The following is a 16367-nucleotide window of genomic DNA, read 5'->3' on the forward strand; positions in this document are numbered from 1 at the left end:
TTCCCTCTTCAGCACTCGGTATCTGTCCCATCCCGCACGTGTAGTGGTCGATCGTAACGTTGCGAGGTAGACAGTCTGTTTTCTCTCCGCTGCGCACGACACTCTCATTTTCTGAAAACCGATGGATTCGGTTGCAGCTATACGTAAGGAGTTTGAAATGCCGTCCCACAGTTCGCTTATACCTAGTTGTTGACGAGTGCTTTCAGAGAGCAGGAGTGCAAGTCGAGTAGCAAATCGTTCAGCTGTCTGTTGTGATTGCAGCTTCTCGACGTCGAACGTTCCTTGTGTTTGTTGGCGTGCGTTTTTTACTGCACAGAAGCGGGTGCGAATCTTGGCTGCAACAAGATAGTGGTCCGAGTTGATGTTAGGACCTCGGGCATACGCACGTCTAGAACACTGGAGACGTGTCTTCCGTCTATCACAACATGATCGATTTGGTTGGTGGCTTTTCGATCCGGCGACTGCACCCTAGGTTGATGTATCTTCTTGTGCTGGAATCTAGTACCACAGATAACCATATTTTGGGCCCCGGCGAAGTCAATCAGCCTCAACCCATTTGGGGATGTTTCGTCGTGGAGGCTGAATTTACCGACCGTAGTGCCAAATATACCTTCTTTGCCCACCCTGGCGTTAAAGTCGCCAAGCGCGATTTTGACATCGTGGCGGGGGCAGCTCTCATAAACGCGCTCCAAGAGCTCATAGAAGGCATCTTTGGTCACATCGTCCTTCTCTTCCGTCGGGGCGTGGGCGCAAATCAGCGATATGTTGAAGAACCTCGCTTTGATGCGGATTGTGGCTAGACGCTCACTCACCGGAGTGAATGATAGTACTCGTCGACGGAGTCTCTCTCCCACCACGAATCCAACACCAAACTTGCGCTCCTTTATATGGCCACTGTAGTAAATGTCACAAGGACCTACTCGTCTCTGTCCTTGTCCCGTCCATCGCATTTCTTGGACGGCGGTGATGTCAGCCTTTATTTTCGCGAGGACATCAACCAGCTGGGCAGCGGCACTTTCCCAATTAAGGGTCCGGACATTCCAGGTGCATGCCCTAATATCGTAGTCCTTATTTCGTTTGCCATGGTCGTCATCAAAAGGGGGGTCCCTCATCCGAGGCAGTTGGTAATCTTTCATTAGGGGGGGCTTTTTACGTGGCGGCTCCCAAACTCAGCGCACAACCCTATGTAGGGGATGTTTCGCCTTCTCACTTTAGCTCGCCTTCGAACGAGGAAACTTGGTCAAAGACCGGAAGTAGTGAGCTGCTTGAGCCATGTGTAAAATAATCGTTTCTGGTCACTCCAAAGTGAATGGCGATCAGAGAACTTTCCTCACTTGCGTGAACTTCTACACATGACTCCATCCCTCTCTACACATGACTCCATCCCTTACGTGTACATGCCTTCCTTAAAATAAGTAGAAAAAACACTTTCATTTATTTTCTATAATACGTTTATTATTGTGTTACATGTTCTTTTACTTGCCAGTACACTAATCGGGAAGCAAATGTTATAACGGGATTAAATTTTGCACGATTAATGCCTTTAAAGTAAGCTTCCTTATGACCCAAAATTGTCCAAACCAAACAAAAAGCTCCTAGGTAACGAATATTTGAAAGTTGACTTCTGTTCTGTTCGAAAATATCGGTCAGAGTTTGAGATGTATAATATAAATTCAGGCATAGTACTTCGCTGACAATGGTATGTGTTTATGTCAAAAATGGGTTGAATTGGACCAGGGGTGGGCATATTAGCCCTCAGTGGCATTTTGCCCGTTCGGGCACGAGTGCACATTTTCAGGGCTAGATGAGGGGATCATCGCGGGCAAACATGAAGAGGGAAGTGAGAGCAACGTATTTTACCACACCATGTTTACAAATGAGAGCGCGCGCATATATGGGAAGTTGAACTGTGGGTAATAACTGTAAAATTGCCTAACAATTTTAAGTTTCTTTGTAATTACTATAAATTTATAAAATGTAAGACAAATAACAAACAGTATAATAAATATTTTATTTTAGTAATCATTTTTTTTATTATGTCTTTATAACAGCATTTAATTTAGTTTATTTCAAATAATAAATTCTATGTTTGGTTTAATCTCATTTACTGTAGCTACACGCATTATTATACCAAAATTTAAATCAGATAACCTACTTCCAATTTTATGTTTGTTTAAATTCATTATTGAAAAAAATTATTCACAAGTGTAGATACTTCCAAACATAGATATAATTTTCGAATCAAAAAGTGTCAAACCAGGTTATTTCTTTAAACTTCCTAATAAAAAGTAATTTTAATACTAACTTCAGTTTATGAACCACTGTTTCTTCAAACACATATGCCCAAATGAATCTTATGAGAGCGCAATGTGAATGATAAGCCAACACCGCTTCTACCGCCCGCTTACCATAGAATTTCCAACGATTTGGGGTTTTCCCCGTAGAAACGCGTCAGCAGATTGCTCTCTACAACGCAGGATTGCCAATCTCTTTCTTAAATTAACTCAAAATCAGAGTCGAATGCTATTATTTATAAATATATAAACTATTTATAATAGTTTGATTTCTGTTTTGATATTTTATATTATGAAAAATTATAATTGAAAATTTAGATGTGTATAAAACTACATATGCGTATTGAGTAATGGCAACATTGTTCGAATGAAAACGAGAACAAAACGCTTGCCGCTCGTAGCGAAAGGAGAAGCGGTATTCTATGTTTCTGTCATTAGCGTTGGTATCCTATTTGTGTGCTTAGCCACTTTCAATCAATAATGCCATACCGGGCAAATATATTTTTATTTGATGATTTTTTATATTTTTGGAAATATGTGTTTCCTTTCTCTAGCGCGTATTATTATATTAATACATTTCCAAAGGCAACTTATATTCGCTGAACTATGTCAATGTCGTCGTATATCTCGTACAGCTCATCGTTCCATCGAATGCGATATTCGCTGTGGCCAATGCGCAAAGGACCATAAATCTTTCGCAGAACCTTTCTTTCGAGAACTCGTAACGTCGACTCATCGGTTGTTGTCATCGTCCAAGCCTCTGCACTTATAGAGTTTAGTTTTTGTTCGTCGAGAGAGGACTTTGCTTCTTAATTGCTTACTCAGTCCGAAGTAGCACCTGTTGGCAAGAGCAATCCTGCGTTGGATTTCCAGACTGACATTGTTGGTGGTGTTAAATAGACGAAATTATCTACAACTTCAAAGTTATGACTGTCAACAGTGACGTGAGAGCCAAGTCGCGAGTGCGACGACTGTTTGTTTGATGACAGGAGATATTTCGTCTTGCCATCGTTCACTGCCAGACCCATTTTCTGTGCATCCTTGTCCAGTCTGGAGAAAGCAGAACTAACGGTGCGGATGTTGAGGCCGATGATATCGATGATGGTATCGAACGGCTCGGAGAAGTCCTTCCCGATCATGACGGAGCTTTTGGTGTTGCTCAACGTCAGTTTACACAGCCGTGTTAGTTTTGCGGGGATACCAAATTCAGTCATCGCGCCATAAAGGCAGCTCCTTTTCGTGCTGTCGAAAGCAGCTTTGAAATCGACGAAGAGGTGGTGTGTGTCGATTCTCCTTTCACGGGTTTTTTCCAAGGTTTGGCGCATGGTGAATATATGGTCGGTTGTTGATTTGCCAGGTCTAAAGCCACATTGATAAGGTCCAATCAGTTTGTTGACGGTAGGTTTTAATCTTTCACACAATACGCTCGATAGAACCTTATATGCGATGTTGAGGAGGCTTATGCCCCTGTAGTTGGCGCATATTGTGGGATCTCCTTTTTTATAGACTGGGCAGAGCACACTTAAATTCCAATCGTTGGGCATGCTTTCGTCCGACCATATTTTTCAAAGAAGCTGATGCATGCTCCTTATCAGTTCTTCCCCGCCGTGTTTGAATAGCTTGGCCGGTAATCCATCGGCCCCCGCCGCTTTGTTGTTCTTCAGGCGGGTAATTGCTATTCGAACTTCTTCATGGTCGGGCGATGGAACGTCTGCTCCATCGTCATCGATTAGGGAATCGGGTTCGCCTTCTCCTGGCGTTGTACTTTCACAGCCATTCAGCAGGCTGGAGAAGTGTTCCCTCCATAATTTAAGTATGCTCTGGGCATCGGTCACTAGATCACAACAAGAGTATGCTCCGGTCTTGAAACCTTCTGTAAGCCGCCGCATTTTTTCGTAGAATTTTCGAGCATTACCCCTGTCGGCCAGCTCATCAAGCTCTTCGTACTCACGCATTTCAGTCTCTTTCTGTCTGCAAATGGGTCTCGCTTCCCTCTTCAGCACTCGGTATCTGTCCCATCCCGCACGTGTAGTGGTCGATCGTAACGTTGCGAGGTAGACAGTCTGTTTTCTCTCCGCTGCGCACGACACTCTCATTTTCTGAAAACCGATGGATTCGGTTGCAGCTATACGTAAGGAGTTTGAAATGCCGTCCCACAGTTCGCTTATACCTAGTTGTTGACGAGTGCTTTCAGAGAGCAGGAGTGCAAGTCGAGTAGCAAATCGTTCAGCTGTCTGTTGTGATTGCAGCTTCTCGACGTCGAACGTTCCTTGTGTTTGTTGGCGTGCGTTTTTTACTGCACAGAAGCGGGTGCGAATCTTGGCTGCAACAAGATAGTGGTCCGAGTTGATGTTAGGACCTCGGGCATACGCACGTCTAGAACACTGGAGACGTGTCTTCCGTCTATCACAACATGATCGATTTGGTTGGTGGCTTTTCGATCCGGCGACTGCACCCTAGGTTGATGTATCTTCTTGTGCTGGAATCTAGTACCACAGATAACCATATTTTGGGCCCCGGCGAAGTCAATCAGCCTCAACCCATTTGGGGATGTTTCGTCGTGGAGGCTGAATTTACCGACCGTAGTGCCAAATATACCTTCTTTGCCCACCCTGGCGTTAAAGTCGCCAAGCGCGATTTTGACATCGTGGCGGGGGCAGCTCTCATAAACGCGCTCCAAGAGCTCATAGAAGGCATCTTTGGTCACATCGTCCTTCTCTTCCGTCGGGGCGTGGGCGCAAATCAGCGATATGTTGAAGAACCTCGCTTTGATGCGGATTGTGGCTAGACGCTCACTCACCGGAGTGAATGATAGTACTCGTCGACGGAGTCTCTCTCCCACCACGAATCCAACACCAAACTTGCGCTCCTTTATATGGCCACTGTAGTAAATGTCACAAGGACCTACTCGTCTCTGTCCTTGTCCCGTCCATCGCATTTCTTGGACGGCGGTGATGTCAGCCTTTATTTTCGCGAGGACATCAACCAGCTGGGCAGCGGCACTTTCCCAATTAAGGGTCCGGACATTCCAGGTGCATGCCCTAATATCGTAGTCCTTATTTCGTTTGCCATGGTCGTCATCAAAAGGGGGGTCCCTCATCCGAGGCAGTTGGTAATCTTTCATTAGGGGGGGGCTTTTTACGTGGCGGCTCCCAAACTCAGCGCACAACCCTATGTAGGGGATGTTTCGCCTTCTCACTTTAGCTCGCCTTCGAACGAGGAAACTTGGTCAAAGACCGGAAGTAGTGAGCTGCTTGAGCCATGTGTAAAATAATCGTTTCTGGTCACTCCAAAGTGAATGGCGATCAGAGAACTTTCCTCACTTGCGTGAACTTCTACACATGACTCCATCCCTCTCTACACATGACTCCATCCCTTACGTGTACATGCCTTCCTTAAAATAAGTAGAAAAAACACTTTCATTTATTTTCTATAATACGTTTATTATTGTGTTACATGTTCTTTTACTTGCCAGTACACTAATCGGGAAGCAAATGTTATAACGGGATTAAATTTTGCACGATTAATGCCTTTAAAGTAAGCTTCCTTATGACCCAAAATTGTCCAAACCAAACAAAAAGCTCCTAGGTAACGAATATTTGAAAGTTGACTTCTGTTCTGTTCGAAAATATCGGTCAGAGTTTGAGATATATAATATAAATTCAGGCATAGTACTTCGCTGACAATGGTATGTGTTTATGTCAAAAATGGGTTGAATTGGACCAGGGGTGGGCATATTAGCCCTCAGTGGCATTTTGCCCGTTCGGGCACGAGTGCACATTTTCAGGGCTAGATGAGGGGATCATCGCGGGCAAACATGAAGAGGGAAGTGAGAGCAACGTATTTTACCACACCATGTTTACAAATGAGAGCGCGCGCATATATGGGAAGTTGAACTGTGGGTAATAACTGTAAAATTGCCTAACAATTTTAAGTTTCTTTGTAATTACTATAAATTTATAAAATGTAAGACAAATAACAAACAGTATAATAAATATTTTATTTTAGTAATCATTTTTTTTATTATGTCTTTATAACAGCATTTAATTTAGTTTATTTCAAATAATAAATTTTATGTTTGGTTTAATCTCATTTACTGTAGCTATACGCATTATTATACCAAAATTTAAATCAGATAACCTACTTCCAATTTTATGTTTGTTTAAATTCATTATTGAAAAAAATTATTCACAAGTGTAGATACTTCCAAACATAGATATAATTTTCGAATCAAAAAGTGTCAAACCAGGTTATTTCTTTAAACTTCCTAATAAAAAGTAATTTTAATACTAACTTCAGTTTATGAACCACTGTTTCTTCAAACACATATGCCCAAATGAATCTTATGAGAGCGCAATGTGAATGATAAGCCAACACCGCTTCTACCGCCCGCTTACCATAGAATTTCCAACGATTTGGGGTTTTCCCCGTAGAAACGCGTCAGCAGATTGCTCTCTACAACGCAGGATTGCCAATCTCTTTCTTAAATTAACTCAAAATCAGAGTCGAATGCTATTATTTATAAATATATAAACTATTTATAATAGTTTGATTTCTGTTTTGATATTTTATATTATGAAAAATTATAATTGAAAATTTAGATGTGTATAAAACTACATATGCGTATTGAGTAATGGCAACATTGTTCGAATGAAAACGAGAACAAAACGCTTGCCGCTCGTAGCGAAAGGAGAAGCGGTATTCTATGTTTCTGTCATTAGCGTTGGTATCCTATTTGTGTGCTTAGCCACTTTCAATCAATAATGCCATACCGGGCAAATATATTTTTATTTGATGATTTTTTATATTTTTGGAAATATGTGTTTCCTTTCTCTAGCGCGTATTATTATATTAATACATTTCCAAAGGCAACTTATATTTTTAAAATTTAACAAAGCAATAATAGAAAAGAACCTCAATTTTTTTAATATTTTGATAAAACAACCAAACTGAAAATAACACAAATTATATATTTATATAATCATTTTCATTAAGGGGCTATACCAGTGTGACGCATGAAAAATTAGGCGATTTTCGTGAATTTTTTTAAAAGAAAGTACTAGATTGAATGTTTCGACGTTCTATGGACGTAATAAAGTATATTTTTAGCTATATTAAATTTTTTTTTTTTACAAAAATATTGAAAAATAACAGAGTTATGTGCTGTCTGCGGACGTGCCGAAAAAAAAGTGCCTCAACTGCTGGCACGATTCCGGTCGAATGAGTAGCTGAATCAAAAAAATTCAAAATGTTTATTAAACTTAAATATATTTTCTATACAATGAACTACGATCTTTCAAAAATTAAGAAAATGGCGTAATTTTGAAAAAAAAATCGTTTTTTTACGAAAAAAATGGTGGTTTTTTTAATGCCAAATTGACAATTTTCAACCAATCAAAAAGATCGTAGTCTATTGTATAGCAAATGTATTCAACTATATCCAGTTTTAATTTGAAGTCGATCGGTCGATTTCTCGTTGAGTTATGATGTCAGCAATTTTGAAAAATGTCGTTTCGAGAAAAACGCGTTTAAAGTTTCACTTATATATGTTTGCACCTCTGAGCGGTCGCTATTTAGAACGCTGCCATTCAAAAACTATTGAAGATACGACCTCGCCGATTTCACAGGATATTTTTGAATATATAAACTATCGAAAAAGCAAAAAAAAAAATAAAATTTTTTTTTGAAAGTGTCACACTGGTATAGCCCCTTAAATGGAACTGCAATATGTTTAAACAAAATATATATTATGGCCACAAGTATCTTTTCTTGTTTATATATGCAAATATATAAAACTGCCTTGCATATGTCACAAAAGCCCAAAACTAGAGAAGTTTTCCCAATTGTAGCTAAAATGAAATTTTACAACTGGCATCACCACCATTAACTGTTCTATCACATGTACAGTGGTGTGAACAAAATAGGAACAACTATAAGGTGTTGTTAAGTTTTAAAATGTGCTGTTTTCTTATTAAATAAAATTGTTTTTAGGTACAAGTAACACTTATATAATTTTTTGATTAGAATTTTCCACCATGCAAAGGTAAATAAAATCCAATATTAATGCAAAACTCTAAAACCTGCAAATTATGTTTACCTCTTTTTGTTCACACAACTGTACAATAAAGTAAACTTCCGCTCTTTAATTTGTCAATGTCAGTATTGCCGCAACCATTCTGCGAGGAACATTAGGTTACGGAGGAATGCAATTGATTTTTTTCGCAACTTCTTTTGCCCTTTCCTCCGTAAACTTATATTCTCCTCATCTAGCCCTCGTGCGCACTTTGCTAACTTTGCGAGCTAAAAATGTGTCCTGAGTTATCCCAAGGAAAATAAGAGAACGTGGTTTACTCATAACAGTGACTCTTTATGCCTAAAATAGATTAATTTGAGCGAGAACTTGACTTAATATAACCAATATCAGGATTTTCGAACATCCGGCTGACTTTACTCTATATGATTAGTTTTTTAGTAAGTCACATGTGAATAGTATGTGGTATTGGTAAAAATAGATAAAATCGTCCATATACCACATGTGGAAAACCGAACCAGAGAGCGAACAACGAGAGCCTACCAATACCGAGTAAATTACGTACATGGGGTCGGCTTTAGTATACCATCCCACGATTTCAGGGTTAAAAGTGGTATGGTTGGATAGTGCTGATGCTCCAGATTAAGAATATATATATAATTATTGCCGCCGCAAACTTATAGTTTTCGAGATATTTGCATTTAAAGTTGAAAATTTTGCAAATTTAATTTGCAATTTCTCGACTTATGGTTATGTAGTTTTTCTTCCGTATTATGCACTTTTTATACACTTACAATTCACCACAATATTTCTACATATTTATTTTTTATTAATATTTTAGATGTTTGCTTAAAATAAGCATTTTATATTTTACATAAATATTATTACACGCACAATAACAATAAGTGTTCCGTGTTGTCAAATAATAAGTATTGCCATATCTACACATTTATCAAACGAATAAAAAATAGGTTTATACGCCAAATACATAAATCATTATCCTTTTTTCTTTCTATATCATGAGTAATAATCAAAAAAGGAGTTTTACTCGAAAAAAAACCCTGACACACCCTGGTGTTGGCACACCCCGGTGTTGGATCGGCCAGGGTTATTTTTTTGAAGCGCGGCCGAAGGCCGTCAACGCAAAACGGAGTTTTACTCGAAAAAAACCTGACACACCCCGGTGTTGGATCGGCCAGGGTTATTTTTTTGAAGCGCGGCCAAAGGCCGCCAACGCAAAAAGGAGTTTTACTCGAAGAAAAATCTGACACACCCTGGTGTTGGCACACCCCGGTGTTGGATCGGCCAGGGTTATTTTTTTGAAGCGCGGCCGAAGGCCGCCAACGCAAAAAGGAGTTTTACTCGAAAAAAACCTGACACCCCGGTGTTGGATCGGCCAGGGCTATTTTTTTGAAGCGCGGCCGAAGGCCGCCAACGCAAAAAGAGAGTTTCAATCGTAAAAACCTGACACACCCAGGTGTTGGTCGCCCAGGATAATTTTTTTCATGCATTTGAGTTTTTTTTATTTATTTCTATTGTTTTCAATCATTTGTGATATGGTAACACTTATTATTTGACAACACGGAACACTTACTGTTATTGTGCGTGTAGTAATATTTATGTAAAATATAAAATGCTTATTTTAAGCAAATATCTAAAATATTAATAAAAAATAAATATGTATGTAGAAATATTGTAGCGAATTGTAAGTGTATAAAAAGTGCATAATACGGAAGAAAAACTAACCATAAGTCGAGAAATTGCAAAATTAAATTTGCAAAATTTTCAACTTTAAATGCAAATATCTCAAAAACTATAAGTTTGCGGCGGCAATAATTATATATATTCTTAATCTGGTGCATCAGCACTATCCAACCATACCACTTTTAACCCTGAAATCGTGGGATGGTATACTAAAGTTTCCCCCGTACATGTATACACAATCTAGTTTAGTACACTTTATACTGTGAAGCTGTGAAGACGAGACAATAAATTACCGGAGCATTATACTATACACGATTGTCTTATTATTCACGCAAACAAGTAGGTTCTTACAGTGGCGACGAGGATGGGATTATGTGTAGCAGCAGAACATTTTCTTTCAGTTGAAAAAAAAACTAAAATTTGTTTAATTTCTTCCACGCAAATAAAGCATCGGTTTTTCTGCATCGGATTTTTCTTAGCGAGTCAAAAGCAGCGAGTTGATATACATACATATATACATAGTTGATGTAATTGCGACGGAGAAGATATTTCTTTACATGTAGCAAATCAGCACAACTGTCAACTCGAAGCAACGAGTTGATACACACATACATAGTTGATGAAATAGCGAAGGAGAAAATATTTCTTTACATTCATCAAACCAGCACAACTGTCAATAAGAGACGTAGCAAACAAAAAAAAAAAAAGTATACAAGTTAATAAGCAAAGGTTTGTTCCATTAGATTGGAAATTTGGCGAGAAAATGAAATAAACATTTGACGTTTCTTTTTTTTAGGCCATTCAATTGGCGCAACTGAATAAGTAAAGAGGCTGCCCGTTAAATTGGTTTGTTGAGCGACAAATACAGTGGCCATTAAATTGGGAAAGCATTTAATTGGAAATTAAAAGCCACTGAACTGGTAAAATATACTTCTGTCCGGGGCATTAAATTGGCTAAAGAAGAAATAAAAGCAAGCAAGATGAGCGAAATTAAACCATTCCTGTGCGATAGCATTGATAGGGCGTTATTACGAAGCGAGTGGGAAAAATGGCTGAGGTCGTTTACTCTGTATCTTCAATCGGAAGATATTACAAATGAGGTAAAGCGAAGAAACAAACTGCTTCATTTAGGTGGGCCACAACTACAAGAGGTAATTTATAATATCCCTGGGGCCATTGTGGAAGTTGACACTGAACAGCCGGAGAGACACATATATAGAAACATAGCGCCTTTGGAGAGCGAAAATTTTAACAATTTCTTGTTGCGTTTGAGGTACAAAGCTTCTAAATGTCATTTTGGCGAAACAAAAAGCGAAATAGACATCGCTCTAAAAGATAAACTCATTGAGTCGTGGGCTCCAGTGGAGCTTAAAAAACGCTTACTTGAAAAAGAACACGACTTGAAAGAAATTATTGATGCTTGCCAGATTCATGAGCAGATATATAAACAATCGCAGGACATGTTGCCTAAAAAAGAGGGTGAAGAAGTGAACAGGGTGGTTGCAAAATCAAAAGGGAGCAGGAATAATGGGGGTGAGTGTGGTAGATGTGGTCAGGCGGGGCACGTGAGCTCTGACATTAATTGTCCAGCAAGAAATGCTAAATGCAATAAATGTGGATTAATAGGGCATTACTCACGCAAATGCAAAACAAAGAGTTTAAAAAGAAAACTCGGCGACGTAAAATACAATAATTCGAAACAGCGCCGATTACATCCGTCAAAAGTTAGGTGTATCGAAAAAGTTAACAACGACTCATCAGATGATTCCCTACAATATGATTGCCTTCAAGTGGAATCGTGCGAATCGACGAACGAATTGATAAGTTGCGATTGTTGGACATACTGTCCCTATGATAATAGATTCAGGATCTAGGTTTAACTTGTTAGGTCAAGACGTTTGGAATGCGTTGAATGCAGCTAATAAAATTTTAACAGTCTTATATGTTTTCGAGGCACCAATAGGGGTGAGAAAGGGTACGGAAGTTATAGCTACTTTTTATGTAATAAAAGATGGGAAACAATCTCTTCTCGGCCGAGATACTGCAATTCAACTCAAGGTATTGATATTGGGGCTTGACGTAAATAGAATTGAGAAAATAGAACCGTTTCCGAAAATTTTCAATATTAAGATAAAGCTATAGTTTGATAAGTCCATTAAACCAGTCAAACAGCATTTACGTCGCATTCCAGTTGCCCTAGAGAAACAAGTTGAGAAGAAATTAGAAGAAGCGCTCGCAAAGGAGCCAGTTAGGGGTCCAACTCAATGGATCTCACCAATTGTCGTAGTTCTAAAAGATCATGGTGAAATTCGTCTTTGCGTCGATATGCGTAGGGCCAATAAAGCTGTGCCCACGTTCGATACCTTTATGACGAAACTGAGCGATGCAAAAATATTTTCTCGACTTGATCTTAAATGGGCGTATCACCAATTGGAACTTGAAGAATCAAGTCGAGAAATTACAACATTCATAACACATAAAGGTTTGTTTCGTTACAAAAGATTAATGTTTGGCATCAATTCCGCCCAGAAATATTTCAGCGGGTTTTCGAGGAGCTACTCTCGACGTGTCAAAATTGCTTGAATTATTTAGACGATATTATCGTATATGGGAAATCGGAAAAAGATCATGACTCAGCCGTTGAAAATGTACTTAAGGTTTTGAAGAACAACAATGTTTTACTCAATGATGAAAAATGCGTTTGGGGGGCAAGAAAACTTAAATTTTTTGGTCACGTATTGTCGGATGTAGGTATATTTCCGGACCCGGACAAAATTAAAACAATTATGGAGTTTAGAGCACCGCAAACAAAAGAAGAAACAAGAAGGTTTCTTGGCCTCATCACGTACATCGGAAAATTTATACCGGATATGGCTGATACGACAGAGCCGCTGAGAAAGCTACTTAAGTTAGATGCAAAATTTATATGAGGCCCCACACAACAAAACGCTTTTGCAAAACTGAAACATCTTTTATCAAACATACCCACCTTATCATATTTTGATCCCTCAAATATAACAAGGGTTATTGCGGATGCGAGTCTTGTGGCTTTGGGTGCAGTCCTTATACAGTTTAATTCTAATAATGAACCGAATATTATTTCTTTTGCCAGTAAAAGCCTTTCGGAGGTAGAATAAAGATATTCTCAAACAGAAAAAGAAAGTTTGGCGCTTGTATGGGCTGTCGAGAGGTTCTATTACTACTTAGTATTACTAGACTTTGAATTGGTCACCGATCATAAGCCTCTTGAAACCATATTTAAGCCAACTTCAAAACCACCTGCGAGAATTGAACGGTGGCTGTTGGGGCTTCAGTCGTTTAAATTTAAAGTTATATACCGCTCAAGAAAAGAAAATATTGCGGACTCCCTTTCGAGGTTATGTAAATTGGAAAGAGCGAAGTCCTTTGATGACAACGTAGAGAAATCTATTTTTCACATAATTTCCAATTCAACACCAACAGCATTGGCCATAAGCGAGATCTCAGAGAAGGGTTCAAGGGATAAAGAAATAACTGAAGCCATGGAGTGTATTAAATGTGACAGCTGGCCATAAAATACTATCAATAGATACTTTCCATTTAGACACGAATTAACAACAGTTGGTGATATAATCTTGCGCGGCACCCGGATAGTTATACCAACAGACCTACGGGCGAAGGTTTTGGAGCTAGCTCATGAAGGACACCCTGGTGAATCCGCCATGAAAAGAAGGTTGAGGGCAAAAGTGTGGTGGCCTTTAATTGACAGAGAAGTAGAAACCTTTGAGAAAAATTGTCGTAACTGTTTAATGGTTTCACGTCCAAATAATCCTGCGCCGATGCAAAGGCATGTATTTCCAAATGGCCCTTGGCAATGTGTAGCTACAGACCTGTTGGGACCCCTACCGAATAACGAATATCTACTCGTTTTAATTGATTATTATTCACGCTACCAAGAAATAAAATTCTTGAGGAAAATTACCTCTGATGAAATAATTAACGCTTTACAAGCAATTTTTTGTCGCTTAGGATTACCTAGATCATTAAGAGCAGATAATAAAAGGCAATTTATTAGCACAGAGTTTAGAAAATATTGCAAAGATAACAACATCCCCCTAATCACGACACCACCCTATTGGCCTCAAGCAAACGGCGAAGTTGAAAATATGAATAAGTCGTTGGTGAAACGCTTGAAAATTAATTGTAATGTATAATGTTACCCCTCATGGTACTACCGGATCCGCACCAACTGAACTGATGTTTAACCGCACGATTCGACACAAGATACCGGGGATACAAGATATATCTGATGATATTTTAGACTCGGCAACGCGAGACTTGGATATGATAAATAAACAAAAAGGGAAAAGGAAGGGGGATACGACCCGCATCGCAAAACCATCTGATATAAAGCCGGGAGACAAAGTATTACTTCGCAACGTAGTGACCTCACATAAACTTACGCCCACGTTTAACTCCACGGAATACGAAGTCGTAGAGTGTTGTGAAAATGAAGTGATAGTAGCGGCTGACGGAAAACGCGTTCTTAGGAATATAAGCCACGTTAAGAAGGTGCCACTTCAGGTCCAAGGCGAAAACTCAACTCAAACTGCAGTGTCTGGAATAACACCCCCTGCCACATCCACACCTCGCCCTCAACCATCAACCACTGACAGTCACAACGAACATCGGACCAATACCTCTGGAAGTTGCAAGCCTAAAGACGGATCCAAAATACGTTTGAAGCTTTATAATAAAGGAGGGATGTGAAGAACCGAACCAGAGAGCGAACAACGAGAGCCTACCAATACCGAGTAAATTACGTACATGTATACACATTCTAGTTTAGTACACTTTATACTGTGAAACTGTGAAGACGAGACAATAAATTACCGGAGTATTATACTATACACGATTGTCTTATTACTCACGCAAACAAGTAGGTTCTTACACCACATATAATGGTTTTCGTTTTTCTAACAAACCTTGTGTATATGTCAGTATAGGATTTATATAGCATTTCCAGCATTTCCCTGGGTTTGATTATTTTCTTTGTGGATTCAATAAAAAGATAAATAATAAATGATAAATGAATTCATCTGATACTAATAAAGTAAGTAATATTTCATTAAAAAACAAATATATTCTTTTGTTTAAACGTCTTCTTTATTTTAGGGAAAAATTAAACGTGTCCGCTGCAATTCAACAAGAAGGTGGACGGTGCCAGAAGAAAAGGCGCTTATGGACTTTCTATCTGAAGATTCCCAACTTAAGAATTGTTAGGGTTATAAAATATATATGTAAATTAACTTAATATTTAAATGTAAATGTTTTGCAGAAGTCGTCTGCTCAATCATAAGTTTTATAAACGTTTTTGTGAAGAATACAAAATTCAAATGGAATGGAAGTTGGTGCGAACAAAGGTTAGAAATCTGCGAATTAGTTAGAATAAGGCCAAAAAATGGGAAGGCTCGACGGGAGCTGGTAGCATGGATACCATTAAAGGTAAGTGTTATCAGGTATTTAATTGTCAATTTACTTTAATAATTAATAATCCAAGGTACCTTATTAAAAATGTCTAGCCAGTATTACAATTTGAGACATATTTGGAAGGAGGGTAAGTGATTGCTCCATAATAGGTAGATACGCTACGAAAGACGCAATTGATGTTGAGGGAGATATGTATATAAACTCCAACACCAGTAGTATCTGAGTTTGAAGAGAATGCACAAAATGCAGATTACATATTAAGTCCAAGACTTAATGCCAATCCAAGTGATAGCACAAGCCGCAAATGTATATATAGTCGAACAGGCGTCTTGGAAATTATGAAAGTTCAAAAGGAATTTATAAGGGTTCAAAAAAAAAGTTGGAGGCAGATTGTGCCGCCAGGAATTGGGAGTTTAAGGCGATCGGGAGTTAGATTTAAAAGAAAAAGAATTTCAGCTTAAGAAAAAAATGTTCGAAAGTCAAGGAAAGTATAAAATTCTTGAACTTGAAATGAAGGAGCGATTAGCTATGGCTGAAATAAATGCTACTAAAGTTTTAAAGAAACCCATATAAAAAATTGTCAACTTTATGAGGGTTTTTATAAATTTGTCGTCATCCATTTTGTATAAATATTTTTCACTTACATACGGACATATGTACATATATTAAATAAAATTACTTCGTTTTGCTAAAAAGGAATCTAACATATATTTTTATTCAGGTTTTTTTTCGAACTTGTTATAAATAAATAATTACATTTATTCTAAATGAAATAGTTGTTAACAAATTATATTTATTGAGAGAAAATGTATACAAAAATACGATTGTTTAGAAATGATGAAAATTATACAAAAAGAGACGTTAAACAT

The 16367-nt window shown here is 38.5% G+C and overlaps 1 protein-coding gene and 1 long non-coding RNA gene across 3 annotated transcripts in view; both read left to right on the plus strand.

Annotated features, from left to right (window-relative positions):
* LOC126764841 (TBC1 domain family member 16) overlaps positions 1-16367 on the plus strand; it is a 42050-nt gene that overhangs the window by 13371 nt on the left and 12312 nt on the right. The gene's annotated exons all lie outside the window — the stretch shown is intronic.
* LOC126764975 (uncharacterized) lies at positions 9048-15268 on the plus strand. 2 transcript variants are annotated; one of them, XR_007668187.1, is made up of 4 exons: positions 9049-10758; positions 10826-14947; positions 15015-15121; positions 15184-15268. It is a non-coding gene; the product is annotated as an uncharacterized LOC126764975 (long non-coding RNA). The 2 variants fall into 2 exon arrangements; XR_007668186.1 differs by having other exon boundaries at positions 9048-10758; positions 10826-15121.

This window comes from Bactrocera neohumeralis, unplaced genomic scaffold, assembly GCF_024586455.1.
Source record: "Bactrocera neohumeralis isolate Rockhampton unplaced genomic scaffold, APGP_CSIRO_Bneo_wtdbg2-racon-allhic-juicebox.fasta_v2 cluster10, whole genome shotgun sequence".
NCBI classification, from domain to species: domain Eukaryota; kingdom Metazoa; phylum Arthropoda; class Insecta; order Diptera; family Tephritidae; genus Bactrocera; species Bactrocera neohumeralis.